The following is a 17,973-nucleotide window of genomic DNA, read 5'->3' as shown; positions in this document are numbered from 1 at the left end:
GTCATTTGGCCCTGAGTTCTTTTCCTAATTATCCAAAGAGAGTCTGATTCCTCTCACCAGGCCTCACTGGGTTGCCCTGACTCAGAGCTCAGGCTGAAGGGCTTGGGCTCTTATAGAACATATGGTTGCATCAGATAAAAATAGTAGCTCACCTTCATTGAGGGATTCCTATGCGCCAGGTACACTGCTAAATGCTCTTCATGGCTTAACTCACTAATATAATCCTCTCAACAATCCTATTGAAGTAGATTCTAATATTTTCCCCATTGTGTAGATAAGCAAACTGAAGCACAGAGTCTTCATGACTATTAAGCAGTAGAGCTAGGATTTGAATGCAGGCAGACTGGCTTTAGAGCCAAGGCTCATACGCAGCTTCTATACTGCTTCTGAGTAGTGCTGTGAGTGAAACTACCCCTCTCAGCAAGAGCAGGAGGCATACAAGCAGTGTACTTGACATATGTAGTCCAGATGCATCTGCAGGAGGCAAGGCAAACAAACTTAATTCCAGAATCTTCCAGCTGTTTTGTAGGTGCTCTTTTTGGAGTTGTAGATGGGTGTGGCATGAAAAAGACTATCTCCATTTAAAGGTGATAAATACTGAGGGGGAAGGATATATGACCCCTTTGATATATTCTAGTCAAGAAAATTTTTCCCTCCCAGATCTACCTTCCACCTTACACCACTCAGTTCCTGAAGTAATGACAGCACCCTGGTTACAGCTAAGATTTCTGCAAAGCACAAAGAGCTCTGTGGCCAGTCAGCTCAGATGGCAACCACCGGATGCTAATTAAAACAAGGTTAGGCAGCCAACTGACATTCCTAGTCTGCACGAAGAAGCCATCCAACAGAGTTGGGTGGTTTATTTCTTGCATTCATTTCCCCATCACTGCTCTTGTCTAGACCCTTTACATGTCAAGTTTGGGCTGTCAAAACAGTCTCCTGCCTGCTGGTTTTCCCTCAGTCCATTCTGCACACCTGGCCAGATCTGTCTTCCTAAAGCTATGCTTTGAATATGCTGCACTCCTGGCTCAAATGTATTAGCTCAGCTTTTGAGACTGTCCCGGATGGCACTGGCCTACCTTCTCTGATTCCTCTATACACCCTACATTGTAGATGAAACTGAATCATTCCAGAGTCCCTCTGTGCTCTGCACATGCTGCTTCTTTCATCCAATGCTTGAAAAGTTCTTTCCTGCTACCCATTTCCTCCTGTGACAATTTCCTGTTATCATTTATTCTCTTCAACAAGCAATTAGGTTATGCCTATGTGTCAGGTCCCAGGCTGAAATAAAATTCAGTCCTTAACCTTGAGGAGCTAATACAAATGTAAATATACAACTAGAATGATATGGTGTTTTGTTGTTGTTGCTGTTTTTGTTGTTGTTTGTTTTTATGATGCTGGCAGTTGAACCCAGGCCTTGCACATTTTAGGCGGACTAATATTTATTATTATGCTAGAGTGACACAGGGTTTCAAGGTATGTGCGCTTATATCTTCCTAGAGCACAAAAGGCAAGTCAGGGTAGGTTGGCTTCCTGGGGAAAGAGATGTTGAAGCTTACAAGATGAAATGGTATTAGTCATTTGAGAGCATATGACATGCCGAGAACTGGCTAAGGATGTGTTGGGTGCATGGATCTTTGCTGTAGGCTAAACAGAACAGGTTCTCCTCAACCTCCCTCCTCAGGGAGAATCTCCAAGGGATGCTGTTGACGTGGAGAAGTCAGGTGATGTGACAACACTGTACTCATTAGGAGATTGGGGTCTAGGTCTGGGAGGAAGAAAGGAGCATAATGACTGACCTGCTGTTTGTACCCTGTAGTTAGGGACTGCTCCCATCCTCCCCAGCTCCCAGGCTCCACTAAGATACAGACATTCAGGCACTTTGGTTGCCAGGGGCAACCTCAGAAGGCAGCCTCATTCCAAAGGCAGACAATGAAGCCCCCTACCTGTGGCCTCATAGTTTGGATCTGATAGACAACAGGTAGGTGGCTGAACTCAGCCAGTTCCCTCTGGGAAACTACAGAGCAGAGCCAACATGCTCAGGTGGGTTTGAGTGGAGGGAAGGAGAAAGAATGCTTTCATTCAGCAGGGTCCTGAGAAAAGAAAGGTGACCTGCAAAACAGTAGATGGCATTTTTAATCCACACAAATCTTAATATGAGTAATATAATCTTGTTTTCCTGAGATGCCGCCTAATTTATTTCAGGCCTCAGGCTTAGTAACTTACCAATGACAACCTGCAGTCTGATGCATGTGTATGTGGGGCTGCAGTGCTAATGAGAATGTAGAAGGAGTGGATTCCTCTTGCTCACAGTTTTCCTACTCTGTTGAGGTTGTTAACCAATAAGTTTCTCCTTTTCCTGAGCTAGGACCTGTGATCTGGGCATATGGGCATTACTAGAGAAGTCAGAGAGTATAGGCTCCTTTCAAGAGAAAGTGTTCCCGGTGCCACTGAGATGTAATTGCATTTTCCAAGACTCCCAGCTTCTTTTCTCTTGTTCCTGCTGTTCTGCCTGCTTGAATTGCCTGCTGCTTTCCTCACAAAGAGGGAAGCCTGTGCTATGTAGATTCAGAACACCTAGGTTTCATTTTCTGCCCTGTAACTTTGACAATGTATTTAATCATTCTGAGCCTCAATTTCTTCACTTGTGAAATGGAAACAGGACCATCTGCCCTGCCCAGGCATAGGGTTATTGTAAATATCAAGTGAGGGAATTTGCCAGAAAGTGTTTTGTAAACTGTAAGTAACACAATGAAAAAGGGGAAGAAGAGAAGCTGCAGCTGCCACCTATTGAGTGGTTACGTACTGATTGCTGTCTTATTTATTTGTATGACCTCTTTCTTTTTCTTTCTTTCTTTTTTTTTTGTACTGGGGATTGAACCCAGGGACACTCAACCATTGAGCCACATCCCCAGCCCTATTTTGTATTTTATTTAGAGACAGGGTTTCAGTTGCTTAGCACCTCGCTTTTGCTGAGGCTGGCTTTGAACTCGCAATCCTCCTGCCTCAGCCTCCCAAGCCAACTGGGGTTACAGGCATGCACCTGGCTTGTATAACATCTTTCTAATCAAGATATCATTACTTTTATTCAGATCTTCCCTATCCTTTAAAGTAGTTCACTATTCACTTTCCCATGAACTCTTTTTTTTAATTGTATGTATTTTTTTTTTTAATGTGGTGCTGAGGATCGAACCCAGTGCTCACACGTGCTAGGCAAACTCCCTACCACTGAGCCACAACCCTAGTCCCTCCCGTGAACTCTTCTTTGAACTTTTGATCATGTTGATCCCTAGCGTTTCTGAACTAGTTTGTATCTTTTAGGTTAACTCACTATTATTTCACAAGGTCAAATTCTCTTTCCTCAGATGAATTATAAACTCTTTCAGGATAGGGATGAGGTGCTCTGTTTCACTTACTTTTCTCAAGATACTGAACACATGTTTGATACTAATAGAAAACTTGACCAAATAATTATTGCATAAATTGAGAATATTCTACTTTTCTAAGCAAAGCCCTGGGTGGAGAGATAATTACTCCTCTTGGTTTTCTTCTTTTTTTAATATTTATTTTTTGTTTTTTGGTGGACACAACATCTTTATTTGTACATGGTGCTGAGGATCGAACCCCCAGGGCTGTGCGCATGCCAGGCAAGCGCGCTACCGCTTGAGCCACATCCCCAGCCCTTGGTTTTAAATTTAGGTTGATAAATTGTATCTTTGCAAAGTCTTTACCAAGTTCCTGGATTGATAATTCTGATTGTAGGACCTTCCTCTAGAAGTGCTAATTACGTTATTCCTAAACCCCCTTCTAGCCCTTGTCCTGTCCCATACCTTTTCTGTATTCATAGTTATATATACAGATTTTACAGATGCATTGTGTTGTTAAAAGTTGGAGTGGCCCCAACATAAGACTAAAGAGGAATAGCAAGGAAAACTAGTGTTAGATGTCAGAAATGACTTCCCTTCCACCCAAGTGTGAATACTCAGGAGCAGGGATAAATGAGCACAATGGAGTCTTTATGCTTCCTGATTTATCTCCAATCACTGCTCTCTGGCCCAGTGTGCCCAATCACATGGACTTCCTTTCTCATCTCTAGACCTGTCATATCAAGACCAGCTTAGAGTCTTTCTTTGCACTGGCTGTTTCTACAGCCTAGAAGCTGCTGCTCTGAGAAGATGCTGGCACCTTCTTATCATTCAAGTTTTAGCCAAATCACGTCTTCCCTGATCTCCCAAAATTAAATAGTTTTCTTGGGAGCAAAAATGTATACTATGTACATGTACTTCTTTTGTATGAATACATTTCTCTGGGAAAAAATGCATAAGAAATTAATGTTGGTTGCATATAGGAAAGGAAACTTAATAGCTGGGAAATAGAGCCTGGAGAGACACTTCTTTGTCTATTCTTTCTATTTTTCTTTTTTAAAACAATGTAGACTCATTAAATATATATTCAAAAATTAATTTAAAAATACAAAGATAATAAATAAAGTAGACCCCTGCTAAGCATTCTTCATTTACTTTATAAATTTTATTTACAAAACAGGTGGTAGACAGATTTGGCCTATAGGCCATAGTTTGCTGATCTGATCCCTGCTCTATCATATCATCTTGAGAGTCAGTCCTGGCACTGATTTTTGTTTATTTGTTTCTCATCTGTCATCCAGCACTAGAATCAAGCTTCATGATCAGTCTCTGGTTCATAAAAACTCAATAAATACTTGAATTAATATCAGAATGAATTATTTTTGGGCTGAATGGAAGAGAAGGCTTATATAGGAGAATATAAGATAAAGTAAACTTTTGGGGGCAGTCCCTCTGGGAAGAATAATCTCTAGTTTGGTCATCTTCAAGCAAGTCCTAGCCTTAGTTCTTGCCTCAGGAGAAATTGCTTATATCTGCTTCCTGGAGGCAGACATGGAACTGAGTGAGTACCCACCCTCATAAAACAGGTTTCAGAAGGTAAAGAAATCAATGGATTTACTTTGTGTATGTGTGTGTGTGTGTGTGTTTGTGTGTTGCTTGCACATGATAGGCAAATGCTTTACCACCATGCTATATCCCCAACCCCATCTTTGATTTAAGAAGAAGAACCGATAACTAATTAAAACAAATTTAAAAAAATAAAAAAGAAGAACTGCTGTCTGCTCCCCACGTGTCCCATATACACATGGCCTAGGAGAGACCTCTGAGCTTGGAGAACCTATTCAGTTGGCAAGTTGAGCTTTGCAGACTAACAGTCACCTAGCCTGAGGGAATGAGGGAATGGACTCTTCCTGCCAGAATGACGTGGGTAACAGCCAAGACCTAGGAAGGAAGAGAGCTGGGGGAAGTGGGAGGGGGAAGTTTGGCAATTCTAATGTAGGCAGCACATTGCCCTGAACAAACAACCTGCATCACCATGTGCTTATTAATTTTAAAAATGTTTCTAAATTAACACATTCTTTGTGTGTCCGGCCTGGCACTTTTCTTAAAATCTTATTTTGTGACAGGGTCCATTAAGTTGTCCAGGCTAGCTTCAAATTTGTGATCCTCCAGCCTCAGCTTCCTAAGTAGTTGGAATTACAAGCACACACCACAGCCCCCTGCTCTAGTTTTATAATCTTGATCGAATCATGTAAAATCCATGAACCACAAGCTTTCTCAACTTTCTCTTCAAGAATACCTTGTGGAAAATTTAATTTAATTTAAATTAAAATAATGAGCATAAAATACAAGGACTAGCATAGATGCCTGATAAAGAGAAGGGCTTAGGGAAGTAGAGAATTTCCTTTTGACATTCCTGGCCCAGATTCAGTTTGGCAGTGTTGGGTCCTTTTATATTCAGGCATTTCACCTGGCTGTCATTGACTGCTTCTCCTAGAGTTTAAGAGATCATTGAATCTTTCCTCTTTCCTTCATGAGGCCTTATCTCAGAAAAACCTGAGACTACTCTGCCATCTGTTGAGCCAGAGGGGAGTGAGACCACTCCTATTGGCTATTGCCAGCCCTTCCTCTGCCCCTTGACTGGGACTTTTGTCTGTGCTTTGCAGAGCATTCTGCTGGAGCACTTGGTGGGAGCCCCAGAGTCCTCTATGCAGAGGCTACTGTGGAGGGGGTTGGGCAGTCTACTGGTGCTGACCCTGGTGTCCTCTGCTTGATGTGCCAGGTGCTAATGGAGTCTAGGCACTCAACACTCACCATTCTCTTGTGTGGCAAAAAAATGCTTGGACCCCAATAGCATTCTCTGGCTCATTAGAAGGGAAAGAGATGGGAGGAGGGGGATTTTGGACATCAGATGCCTGGGCAGATTCATGCCAGTGTGACATCGGATTTCCTGCCTGTTATTGACTGCAGGGCTGTGTCTGCTCAGCTCCAGTCCTGCATGTGTGTCCATGTGTCCATGTGGGCAGGTGTGGGGGCAGTGCTCGGCTCTGTGTGTATACACATGCTGTGCATATGTAGGAGGGTCAGCAGTAGGGGGCTTCCAGGTTTTGGCTATAGCCTCGTCTTCCGTCTTGCTGCTCCTGGAGGGGGAGCTATAACTCAGTTCTGAGGCCACCTAGCTGCATTCCCCACCCCCAACCACCAGCCTTTCACTCTGTCACAACAAGAAGCTTTGGCAGAAAGGGAGGGAGCGTGGGTGCTGCAGAGAGAAAAACACCCCAAAGTTTCAGTAAAATGGCAGGAGAGATGCCAGCACACAGGGAGCAGGAGCCTTATGCTTCTCACAGCCTGTACTACCGGGCTGGGGGTATATACCATGATTTCCTTTCCTTCCTTCCTTCTCTCCCTTCCGGCCACACCCTGTGACATTCAGGAAATGAAAACCTAAGTGAGGGGAACAAAGAAATGCTATTCTAAGGGTCTACTGTAATTACCAGGACAGGCAATTCTGGGTTCTGCTTGCTTTGGGCAAAGTGATGTATATGTGTGTGTGTGTGTGTGTGAGAGAGAGAGGGGGGAATGTGAGTGTGAGTGTGTCTGTGAGTGTGTCATTATATATGAGTACTTCTTAATATTTGAATATGTATGCATCTGTTTGTGTGTGTGTGTGTGTGTGTGTATGTGTGTTGGGGAGCAGTAAAGGTTAAAGGATGGCTAGAAGAGAGAGAAGAGAACACAGGGTTGGTTAGAAAACTGTTTTGAATAATCCACATGTGAATAATTGAAAATTTACTATATTTGTGCAATAAATTGACCATTACTCAATATTTGGCAACACTGGAATAAATATGGGTAAAATGAAAAACCTCATTCTTTTTCCTCATGCTTTTGAAATTAGGGAATGTCATGGGCCATATAGCTCCTTGTCCAAATGGTAAAATCCTCAATTATTCAAAGCTCAAAATACAGTTTTGTGATCATTTCACATAAATAAGGGCTAGAATTTATCAGAGTTCTATTTGCTTACAAAATATTTGAGTTTATAGACAAGATCCCAAGGGGAGTGTTTATCTCACTCAAGAAAACAAGTTACTTTTCACCTCTTTGAAGTATCTATTTGCATTCCGACAATATGGTAATTATAAATCACTTCTTTCTAGCAATTCATTAAAGCAACTCCTAGAGGCAATGCTTTTAAATAGTGAGGTTATATTTCTTTATTTAAAATCTATAATGAGTTTTAACAGTTTATCTGACTTACTGAAGTTTATTCATACATGATTGTAATTTCCAATATTTATTGAATGTTCATCATGTACCAGAAATTGCATTAAATGTTTTATAAATGTGTTTGCAGTTGGTCCTTCAAACCAGAGAGGTATTGTTATTTTACAACTAAGATGTGGAGAGGTTAAGTAGCCTAACCAAGGTCATGTAGGCAAATAAGTATCAGAGAAGAACTTAAATTCTGATTTTGACACCAAAGCCTTATCCCACAGGCTTAATTGCATTCCTTTATATTTACTGCCCAAGGCTGTCAAAGCATTCAGCAAGAGGAATGACTACGCAGATGCCTCTAGATGTCCCTAGAAAAATCTCGGTTCCTGTTCTAGAAACTTGGCATTAAGGGTCAGTTCAGGTCTGAAACTGTAATTCCTATTGTTGGGATAGGGGAGGATAAATACAGATGTTATAATAATTGAATCTCCTTGGGATTTAAAATTTTTCCTCTAGGACAGCAGACTTAATTTTTTTTTAAGTTGTAGATGGACACAATACTTTTATTTTGTTTATTTATTTTTTTATGTGGTACTGAGGATTGAACCCAGTGCCTCACAGGTTAGGTGAACGCTCTACCACTGAGCCACAACCCCAACCCCAAAGGGACAGCAGATTTTTGTAGGATTATCCCTGATAGAAGTACACCTGAGACATTGGCATGAGAAAATCTGGGAATATAACGTATTTTGTGAAGTTTGTATTTAGCGCTGTAATGACCAGGCCAGAATGAGCTCAGAAGTTTCTTGGAAGAGTGTAGAACTCTGAGAAAGGGCTATGACCCTGAACTCCCTCTGGAAAGTGTGAGGGAAAGGAGGCAGAAAGAGAAAAGGAAGGTGATTGAAAAAGGTTGAGGAGGGGGCATGTGGGGTGTGACTGGGAGAAGCCTGCAACTGGATGAATAATGAAGAACAGCTTTATTACTTGAACTGTATTGAAATAAGAACTAGCTTATGAAGATGGGAAGGGAGCAGCCTGGGAATAAATTAAATGAGAAAGGAAATTGAAGTCATTATTTCTGGCCTGCTGATGAGCAGATGTCAGCATGCCCCTAGCCTCTTGCTGTATTCAGTACTTTCCTAGAGATAAATGATGGAGCTCAAAGAGGTTCCAACAGGGCTGTCCTGAAAACTCGAAGGCCCTAGGGTATTTTCGTCACAAGAAAAGAGGGCTGGAAGTTGGGGACCAAGCTCTAGTTTCTGAGAATTTTTTAAAAATATGAGCTACTTTACTATTATTACCACAGGATTTAATTACAAAACTAAAAGCAGATCAGGTAAGAATTTATAAATGAGAAGATTATAAGGTGCTGGGATTCCTACCAAGATGACTTTAGGGATTTGTTGAGGATTCTAGAAGGGAAAAACCCTCACCAAGCCTCTGAGAAACTTTGCAGAGCAGAATGCTTGAAACACTCCTGCCTTAGGGCTTTTCCTTAAAAGAAATCAGGACAGAGGGCAAGGGAAACAGGCAGTTGGGTCAATAGCTGGCTGAAGAGCATAGATAGGGAGCCTAGCTCAGGGACCTAACCTGGGAAAGCAGCCCCATGTGGAAAGGAATGTAAAGTTCTCTGTGAAGATTCACTTTACGCTAGGAGAGACATGCAGCGGGTAGGGCATGCACCAGAGACCTGGCATCCTCATCCTGGATTCTTCAAGATCTCTTCTGCATCCAACTGAAGGGAGTTATTTGCTAACAGTTAGAAGAAATGGGCAGAAATAAAAATATGATTTTTACGGTGCATGCCTGTAATTCCAGCAACTTGGAGGCTGAGGCAGGAGGATCACAAATTCAAATCCAGCCTCAGCAATTTAGCAAGGCCCTAGGTAACTTGTCAAGACCCTGTCTCAAAATAAAAATCAAAAAGGGCTGGGGATGTTGCTCAATGATTAAGCACCACTGAGTTCAATCCCCAGTACCAAAAACAAAACAAAACACAAACAAACAAAAAAACCCTGATAAACTAAAAGAAAACTGTGATGGGCTAACCAAAGTCTGTGGTCTCCTTTTGGGTGTATAGACCTAGTTCAGAAAGGTTTTTTTCCTATAGAGTTGATTCTGCTGACTCAAAGCCTATACAGCCTGAATCCTGCCTCTAAAACATATGGCGGAGAGCCTGGGAGGGAAAGAGGAGGGTGCCATGAAAGTCAGAATTCCAATCCTGGGATTCTGGTCCATAAATAGCACTGGAATCAACAAATACTTACTGAACACTTTTGGGTGTAATGTAGGGGATGCAAAAATAAATGAACAAATAAGGTATGAGACTGCTCCTATTCTTTTTTAAATATTTATTTTGTTTTTAGTTGCAGTTGGACACAATATCATTATTTTATTTTTATGTGGTGCTGAGGATGGAACCCAGGGCCTTGCATGTGCTAGGTGAGCGCTCTAAGGCTGAGCCTCGATCCCAGCCCCAAGACTGCTCCTATTCTTGAGGAAATTAATGTGTCTTCTAAAGGGATTGGCCTCTTCATTATGCCTCTTTTCTTTTTCAATGTTTTCACATGTGTGATCATTCACCTCTACATACTTCCTCCTCTTTTCTTGCCATCTTCCTTCTTTGGCTCTTTCCTACTTCCTTTGGTCATTTTCCTCTCTAAATATTTTTTTTTCTTTCTCCCATTTGGTCTTCCCTAACCTCTCTGTACTTTATCTTTTGGTTTTCCTGACTTCTCTCCCGCCCTGGGCTATTGATAACCTAGCGACATCATGGGCTCCAGGGAAGGCTAAAATTCTGTGATCCTGGATTTGGATGGGCACAGGTACTTCTGATGTCCTAGAACTTGGAAACTGCTCAAAGGAGCAGTTTAAAGAGGAAGAAAGAGTGTCGCTTCAGCAGCACATATACTAAAATCGGAACGATACAGAGAAGATTAGCATGGCCCCTGCGCAAGGAGGACACGCAAATTCGTGAAGCGTTCCATATTAAAGAGAGAGAGAGAGAGAGAGAGAGAGAGAGAGGAAGAAAGACTTTTCCTCTATTCTTTGAGGATTCAGTGATCGAATATATGAAATAAATTAGTGGAATGAAGATTGATAGGAGAAAATGTCTACACATTTACAAGGGCATTACATGAAGGAAAAGTAAATGCCCCCAAACCCCGTAAGATCTAGAAACATATACCCTCTTCACAGAGGAAAGGGGAGGGGGCATGTAGGCAACTTAGGGGAGAATAAGTGATTTGGGGGAAAAATGAATGGACTTTCAGAAGAATAAGTTGTAGCTTGTAACATCTCTGTCTGGGTGTGGTGTCAACTTCTAGTCTCCTCTCCTGTGATAAGAGTTTAATCTCTGGTTGATGAGATTCCTGGGGAGGGAATTCATGGCAATGAAAACCCTTTTCTGCATTTGCTATTCTCTAATTTCCCTCAGTTTAAAGCCCAAAGCAGCATATTTTTGTGGTGGTGCTATGGATTGTTTATTTGTTTGTTTGTTTGTTTTGCTATACTGGGATCAAATTCATGGCCTCACAAATGCTAGGCAGATATTCTACCACTGAGCTACAACTCTAGCCCAGTGCTATAATTTGAATATGGTTTGTCCCCACCAAAACTCAATCTGGAAGCATGCATGAGACCCTGGATTTAATTTCCAGCACCACAAAACAAAACAAAAACAAGCGGAGTGCAGTGGTGCATGCCTGTAATCCTAGCAGCTCAGGAGGCTGAGAAAGGAGGATTGCAAGTTCAAAGCCAGCCTCAGCAAAAGCAAGATACTGAGCAACTCAGTGAGACCCTGTGTCTAAGTAAAATACAAAATAGGGCTGGGGGTGTGGTTCAATGGTCGAGTGCCCCTGAGTTCAATCCCTGGTACCAACCCCCCAAAACAACAACAACAAAACAAACAAATAAACAAAGCCCTTCAGTGTTGAGGGATATTGGGGGTTTTTCAGAGGTGATTAGGTGTTAAGAGAGATTGATCCTAGATCACCAGGACTAGATTGGTTACTTAGGGAGTAGGTTGTATAAAGGGAGGCAACCCCATGTGCTTGGCCCTTCTGCACACAGCCATTTTCCTTTCTGCTTTTCTGCCATTGAGCAGCATGTGGCCCTCACCAGAAACCAAGCAGATTCTGGCACCATACTTTTGGACCTCCAGAACTATAAACTAAACATATGTCTTTTCTTTATAAATCACCCAGCCTCATATATTTTGTTATAGTAAAAGAAAACAGACTAAGACAGGTAGCATTTCTTGAACTAAGCTGTCAGAAAGCAGGTGGAACCTGAGTCAGGGAGTCTTAGCCATGCCCAAGTTATATTAAATTTGTAAGTCAAGAAGCACATCCTGAGCTGGGGTTGTGGCTCAGTGATAGAGTGCTTGCCTAGCACGTGCAGGGCCCTGGGTTTGATCCTCAGCACCACATAAAAATAAATAAAATGAAGGTATTGTGTCTGACTGCAACTAAATTTTTTTTAATTAAAAAAAAAAAAAAAAGAAGGACATCCTGCCCCACTTTGTAGCATAATGGCTCAAAGATATGGAAAAACTAATGTGGAATTGATGGAGAAGAGCTCATTAAAATTATTATAATAATTAGGAAAAAGCAGAGAAAGACCATAGAAAAAGATAGTTTCTTGGGCAAAATATTGTGTTTTCCTACATTTTATATTTGGTGAGTGTGTAGGAGTGATCAACACACCCAGACTCTGCTTACTCTTTAACTACAATTTCAATTTCAACAAAAACCTAAATCTGAAGCCCTCAAACCTGACTCTTTCCCTTCACTGAGTGCTAAGGCTCCTGTTTGTATTCTTGGCATTAGTTGCTTCAAGATAGAAGCGATGGGTTTATGTAAGTGACTTTGTGAGTGAAATGGTACCTGAATTTTCTTTGTTTGGCTACAGCAATACCTCAGGCATTAAAGTTATAATGAAGGCAACCTTGATCAGGGAGTAGAGTTGTCTCAGACTTCTTTTTATACTCCATGGGAGAAGGAGCCTAATTTTATTCCCTTAATCGATAGTTGCCTCTTAACTCTAGACTGCTCAGAAAAAGAGGTTAGATAGTTGGTCAGTTCATTGGTTTTTGGTTGTTTTTCAGTCATTTATTCACAAACAGTCACTGATGATATGAGAATGAAAAAAGTCATGGTTTTCACCCTTCAAGAGCCACAGCCTTAGCTGAGCTTGGTAGTATTCACCTATAATCCCAGTGAATCAGGAGGCTGAGGCAAAAGGATCACAAGTTGCAAGCCAGCCTGGGCAAACGAGAGAGACTCTGTTTCAAAATAAAAAATAAAAAAGGCTGGGGTTATTGCTCAATGGTAGAGTGCTTCTCAGTTTAATCTCCAGTACAAAAAAAAAAAAGAGTATTCAATGGTGTATTTTACTATTCTGATGAAATGAGAAAAACAAGAACAATGTAATGTAGTATTTAAATAAATGAAGCTTAATATATTCAACATTGTAGTGAGTATTTAAATAAAGCTTAATATATTAACATAAACTTTTCCTCTTTAGTGTATATAATATACACTAATATATATTTGAGGCAGGGTCTTGCTAAGTGGTAGAGGCTGACATCAAACTTGTGATTTTCCTGCCACAATCTCCTGAATAGCTGGGATTACAGGCATGTGCCACCAGACCTGGCTTAGTTTATATTCTTGTATATATGTTCTTTCCTCAAAAGATATTGATAGCAACTGGTCATGGTGATGCACACCATATAATCCCAGCTACTCAGGAGGTTGAGGCAGGAGGATTGCAAGTTTGAAGCCAGCTTCAGCTTCTGCCACTTAGCAAGACCCTATCTCAAAAAAAAAAAAAAAAAAAAAAAGGTGGGGGGATGTTAATAATAGATGATAGTTGTCATTTAAAAAATTTTTTTTTCCTTGGGGCTGGGGTTGTAGCTTAGTGGTTGAGCGCTTGCCTCGCATGCGTGAGGTACTGGGTTCGATCCTCAGCACCACATAAAATAAATAAATAAAGCAAAAAAAAACTCCGGTAAAAATTTTTTTTTCCTTGGTAAAATGAAAATTAAAGAATCATTTTTATATTCCACAATGTGTGTGTGTATATGTGTGTGTGTATGTGTGTGTTCGGGTTTGTTTTTGTTTTATACTGGTTATTCATTTCTTCATTCCAAAGGTAGAACTAAGAGCTGGCTTTTCTCATCCAACAGAACTGAGACTAATGCAGGACCTCATGCTCTGTCCTACCCTCCCTAGATTCAGGAGGGCATAAAGGAGATTCCTTAAGCCCAAAAGAATTAGGATTCAGCCATCCCTTTGCTAGACAAGGGCAGCTCCTCCTGACAACACAGAGGAGATGGTTGGTATTTCAGGATTCTACAGGCCTAAAAGCCCTGGGCTCATCTCATCTGATTGGAGAAAGAATAGCACTTCTACAGAGGGATGCAACAGGTAAACAGGAAGAGCTGGTGAAACAGGAACAGGCTGCTCAGAGAGAGGAGCCTCAGGCTCTGTCTTTTATGGCATAATAATTTTCACCAGCTTTTACCAAAATTAGCCTTGCACTCAGGATTTCCATGGCTCAGGTACAAATAATCTACCCACCTCTCTTACCTCATCCCCTACTTCAAATTATATCCCTTGGCCAGTCACAGGCCTGTTGCATAGCATTAGCACTAAAACTCAAGCTACAACAATAATAGGACTACACCATCCTGCTTATCACTGAAGACTTATGGACTTAAACAAATTTAGGAGTCCATATGGAACCAAAGGGAGAGAGTATTATAAGGTGGCAATTTGCTTAAGGAAGAGGATGCATGTGAAATCCTGAGGTTGGGGAAACACTAGTCTCATGCATGGGAGGGATAAACATGTAAGCAATTTTTTTCAGTTCAGCATAATAAATTTAGGTACAAAGGTACAAAGAACCATGAAGTAGGGGAAGAACGGTGAGTTCAGTATGAGTAGTGATAAGAAGTATCTATTTGGTGTAGGTGTCTGAAAAAAGGACTAGAAAGGGAGGTTGCGGGGCTGGGGCTATAGCTCAGTAGTAGAGCACTTGCCTAGCACACGTGAGGCCCTAGGTTTGATTCCCCAATACAGAAAAAAAAAAAAAAAAGAAGAAGAAGAAGCAAAGGAAAGGGAGGTTGGGGCCTGACTGTGAAGGGCCAAGCCAGGAGGGCAGAGCTGCTGACCAGCAGACTATGGAAACTGGGAGAGGCTTTCCCAAGGAGCTGACACCTGGATGGGTCTCTTACCTCATCCCCTACATCATGGCTCTCCTTTCTCCTTTCTTTCCCCCTGCCCCACATTTCCTTTGCATGCTGGCCTGAACATCCTCACAGACTGCTGCTCTAATTACTTCATCCCATTTTAATTCTGCTGAGTTAGGAGCCTGTGAACTCAAGAGGAAATTCATGCAAAATACCCAACAAATTGAATGTGCTGGCGTTTTAGGAACAAGTCTAACCCTAGCTGCCCCTTTCATCCTCCCTTCCTTTAGCACTGCCTCTGACCCATCTCAGCTTGAAAAATCCAGGGGTGAATGTGCTTGAAAAATATGAGGGTGAATGTGCTTATGGGAACAGAGTGTGGCTTTAATGGAATGAGATATTGGATTTGGCTTTATCATTTGAGCCATTTCTGGGGAGAAAAGAGGATAGGATGCGGCTTTCTGATAGCGGGGCTTCTATGACCTCTTTTGGAAATGATGGAGTTAATTTCTGCAGCTCCAAAATATTGTATTTTGTGAGTTGTGAACTTCTTTATCTCTTGAGATATTTACAAATTAGGAAAGATTTCTTATTTCAAGCTGTCTGTTCGTGGGGATGGAGAGAATAACCTCTCAAAATGAAGGGCTTTGTGTGTATGTGTGGGTAAGTACTGGTGATTGAACCAGGGCCTCATGCCTGCTGGACAAGTGTTCTACTGCTGAACTATGTCACTAGATATTTTTATTTTATTTTGAGATGGAGTCTCACTAAAGTTGCCCAGATTGGCCTTGAACTTTTAATCCTCCTTTCAGCCTTTGGAGTAACTGTGATTACAGCTATGCAGCACCACAGCCAGCAGTTTATATTTAGTTTATATTCTTGTATATATGTTCTTTAATTTTTAGTGCATTTTAGTTATACGTAATAGCAGGGTTCATTTTGTCATATTTGGGGTGACAGTTTTTAAATCATCAGTTCTCAAATTTTTTTTTTGGTTCCAAGATTCCTTTACACTCTTAAAGATTGAGGGCTTCTAAGAGTTTTTGTTTATGTTATGTTTATATATCTATTGATATTTACTGTATTAAGGATGAAAACTAAGAAATTAAAAGAACATTTATTAACCTACTTAACATGAAAGTAATAAATCACTGTATATTAACATAAATAGCCCATTTTGATGAAAAAGAGAATATGCTCCCCCCTCCAAAAAAGAGTGATGAAATTGGCATGTTTTACTGTTTTATAGATCTCTTTAATATTTGACTTAGTAGAAGATACCTGAATTCTCATATCTGCTTCTACACTCAATCAGTTTCAATATGTTGTTTTGGTTGAAGTATATGAAGAAAGTCTGGCCTCACAGAGTTGGAAAAGTAGGCAGTATTTTAGTATTTAGTATTTTAGTATTGTAATAAGAATTTGATACCCAGTTTGAGAAGAATTTTTAAAATATTTTTATTAGTTGTTGATGGACGTTTATTTTATTTATTTATATGTGGTGCTGAGAATTGAACCCATTGCTTCACACATGCTAGGCAAGCACTCTTCCACTGAGCCACAATCCCAGCCCTGGAGTTTGATAAGAATTTGACACACAGTTTTGTAAAGGTCAATTGCATAGTGGATTCTAAAGCCAATCAACTAATTCTTCTTCAATTATATTAAAACCTATTGGTTTCTCTTGAATTTTGAAGAGATTTTGTAACATCATGCATTGGTCATTTGGAAAATACAGGTCTGCTGAATTATATAAATCTTCCAAATGTTGATGCATTTTATTATACAGTTATTTAAAAAAATTATATTCATTATATCACCATCAGTTTCATCAGAAAATTTTTTATGCATTGGGAAGTTTTCAAGTTCATGGTGGGAGATACAAGTGTTCTAAAATTTTAATTTTTCACTTGAAAGTTTGAATTTTATCATTGGCAACAAATACTGTCAGTTGTTCTCACTGAAATGGCAGGCTCACTTTGTTCATTTTGGGAAAATATCTGCCAAACATTCAAATCTGAATAATCAAAGTTTGTCTCTAAGTATTCCTTTCAAGTAAAAATGGTGTTCCATGAAAAAAAGAGACTAGTTCAGCTTGAGATTAAAAGTGCAGAAGAGCCTTTCCTGGAGACAATCATTGTACTTTGGAATATAGCAGAAATGCTTTATGTGTGCTTCCTATTTTGTCAGACCAAATATCAAAAAGATGTACTCAGGGCAGAGGTTTAGTAGACATCAATAATTTTTACTGTTTTTATCAAGGATATTCCTAAGTGAACATGAAATATTTTTTAGTGTACACAAATAACTGTAAAGAGTTCCATGATTACTTGGACAGTTTAGTACCACTGCTTTGATCTGTGCTTAGGTACAGGCTTTTATTTTTTTAACCCACAATTGCATTTGCATCATCAGTGCAAATGTCAGCACAATTAAAAATGCAAATAATAAAGCATTATGAAAATAGTTTTAACCTTATGGACCCTTGAGAATGTCTTGGGGATATCCCAGGGTTCCACACTTTTACAACCATTGCCCTTGATGACATGTCTAAATTCCTCAGAGATTGGCGCTAGGCACTCTATTCATGTGCCCATTTATTAAGTGGGTTATTTGTTTTTTTTGGTGTTAAGTTTTTTGAGTTCTTTATGTATTCTGAATATTAATTCTCTGTCAGAAAATTTACTGGCAAAGATTTTTCTCCTATTCTGCAGGTTCTCTCTTCACATTTTAACTATTTCCTTTGCTGTTCAGAAGATTTTTAATTTGATTCCTTCCCATTTATCAATTCTTGTTTTTATTTCCTGAACTTCAGGAGATTTATTGAGGAAGACTGTGACTGTGTCTATATATTATAGTATTTATCCTAAATTTTCTTCTAGCAGTTGCAAATATTCTGGTCTAATTCTTGGGTCTTTGATCCACTTCAAGTTGACTTTTGTGCAGGGTAAGAGAGAGGGATCTAGCTGGGCATGTTGGAATATACTATAATCCCAGCAATTTGGGAGGCTAAGGCAGCAAGATTCCAAGTTGGAGGCCAGCCTCGACAACTTAGCAAGACCCTGTCTAAAAATAAAAATATAAAAAAGGCTGAGGATATACTTCAGTGACAGAGGGCCCTGGGTTCAATCCCCAGAGCTAGAAAAAAATAAATTTAATTTAAAAGTAAATAAAATATCTAATTCCATTCCTCTA

General features: G+C 40.3%; 1 non-coding gene across 1 annotated transcript; it reads left to right on the top strand.

Annotated features, from left to right (window-relative positions):
* The first annotated feature begins 10,470 nt into the window (after nucleotides 1-10,470).
* Nucleotides 10,471-10,576, top strand: LOC114086659 (U6 spliceosomal RNA). Its single transcript, XR_003581659.1, has one exon. It is a non-coding gene; the product is annotated as a U6 spliceosomal RNA (small nuclear RNA).
* Nucleotides 10,577-17,973: the final 7,397 nt, after the last annotated feature.

The sequence above is a fragment of the Marmota flaviventris genome, chromosome 5 (genome assembly GCF_047511675.1).
Source record: "Marmota flaviventris isolate mMarFla1 chromosome 5, mMarFla1.hap1, whole genome shotgun sequence".
In the NCBI taxonomy this organism is placed as follows: Eukaryota; Metazoa; Chordata; class Mammalia; order Rodentia; family Sciuridae; genus Marmota; species Marmota flaviventris.
This window is presented reverse-complemented; position numbering and strand designations above follow the sequence as displayed.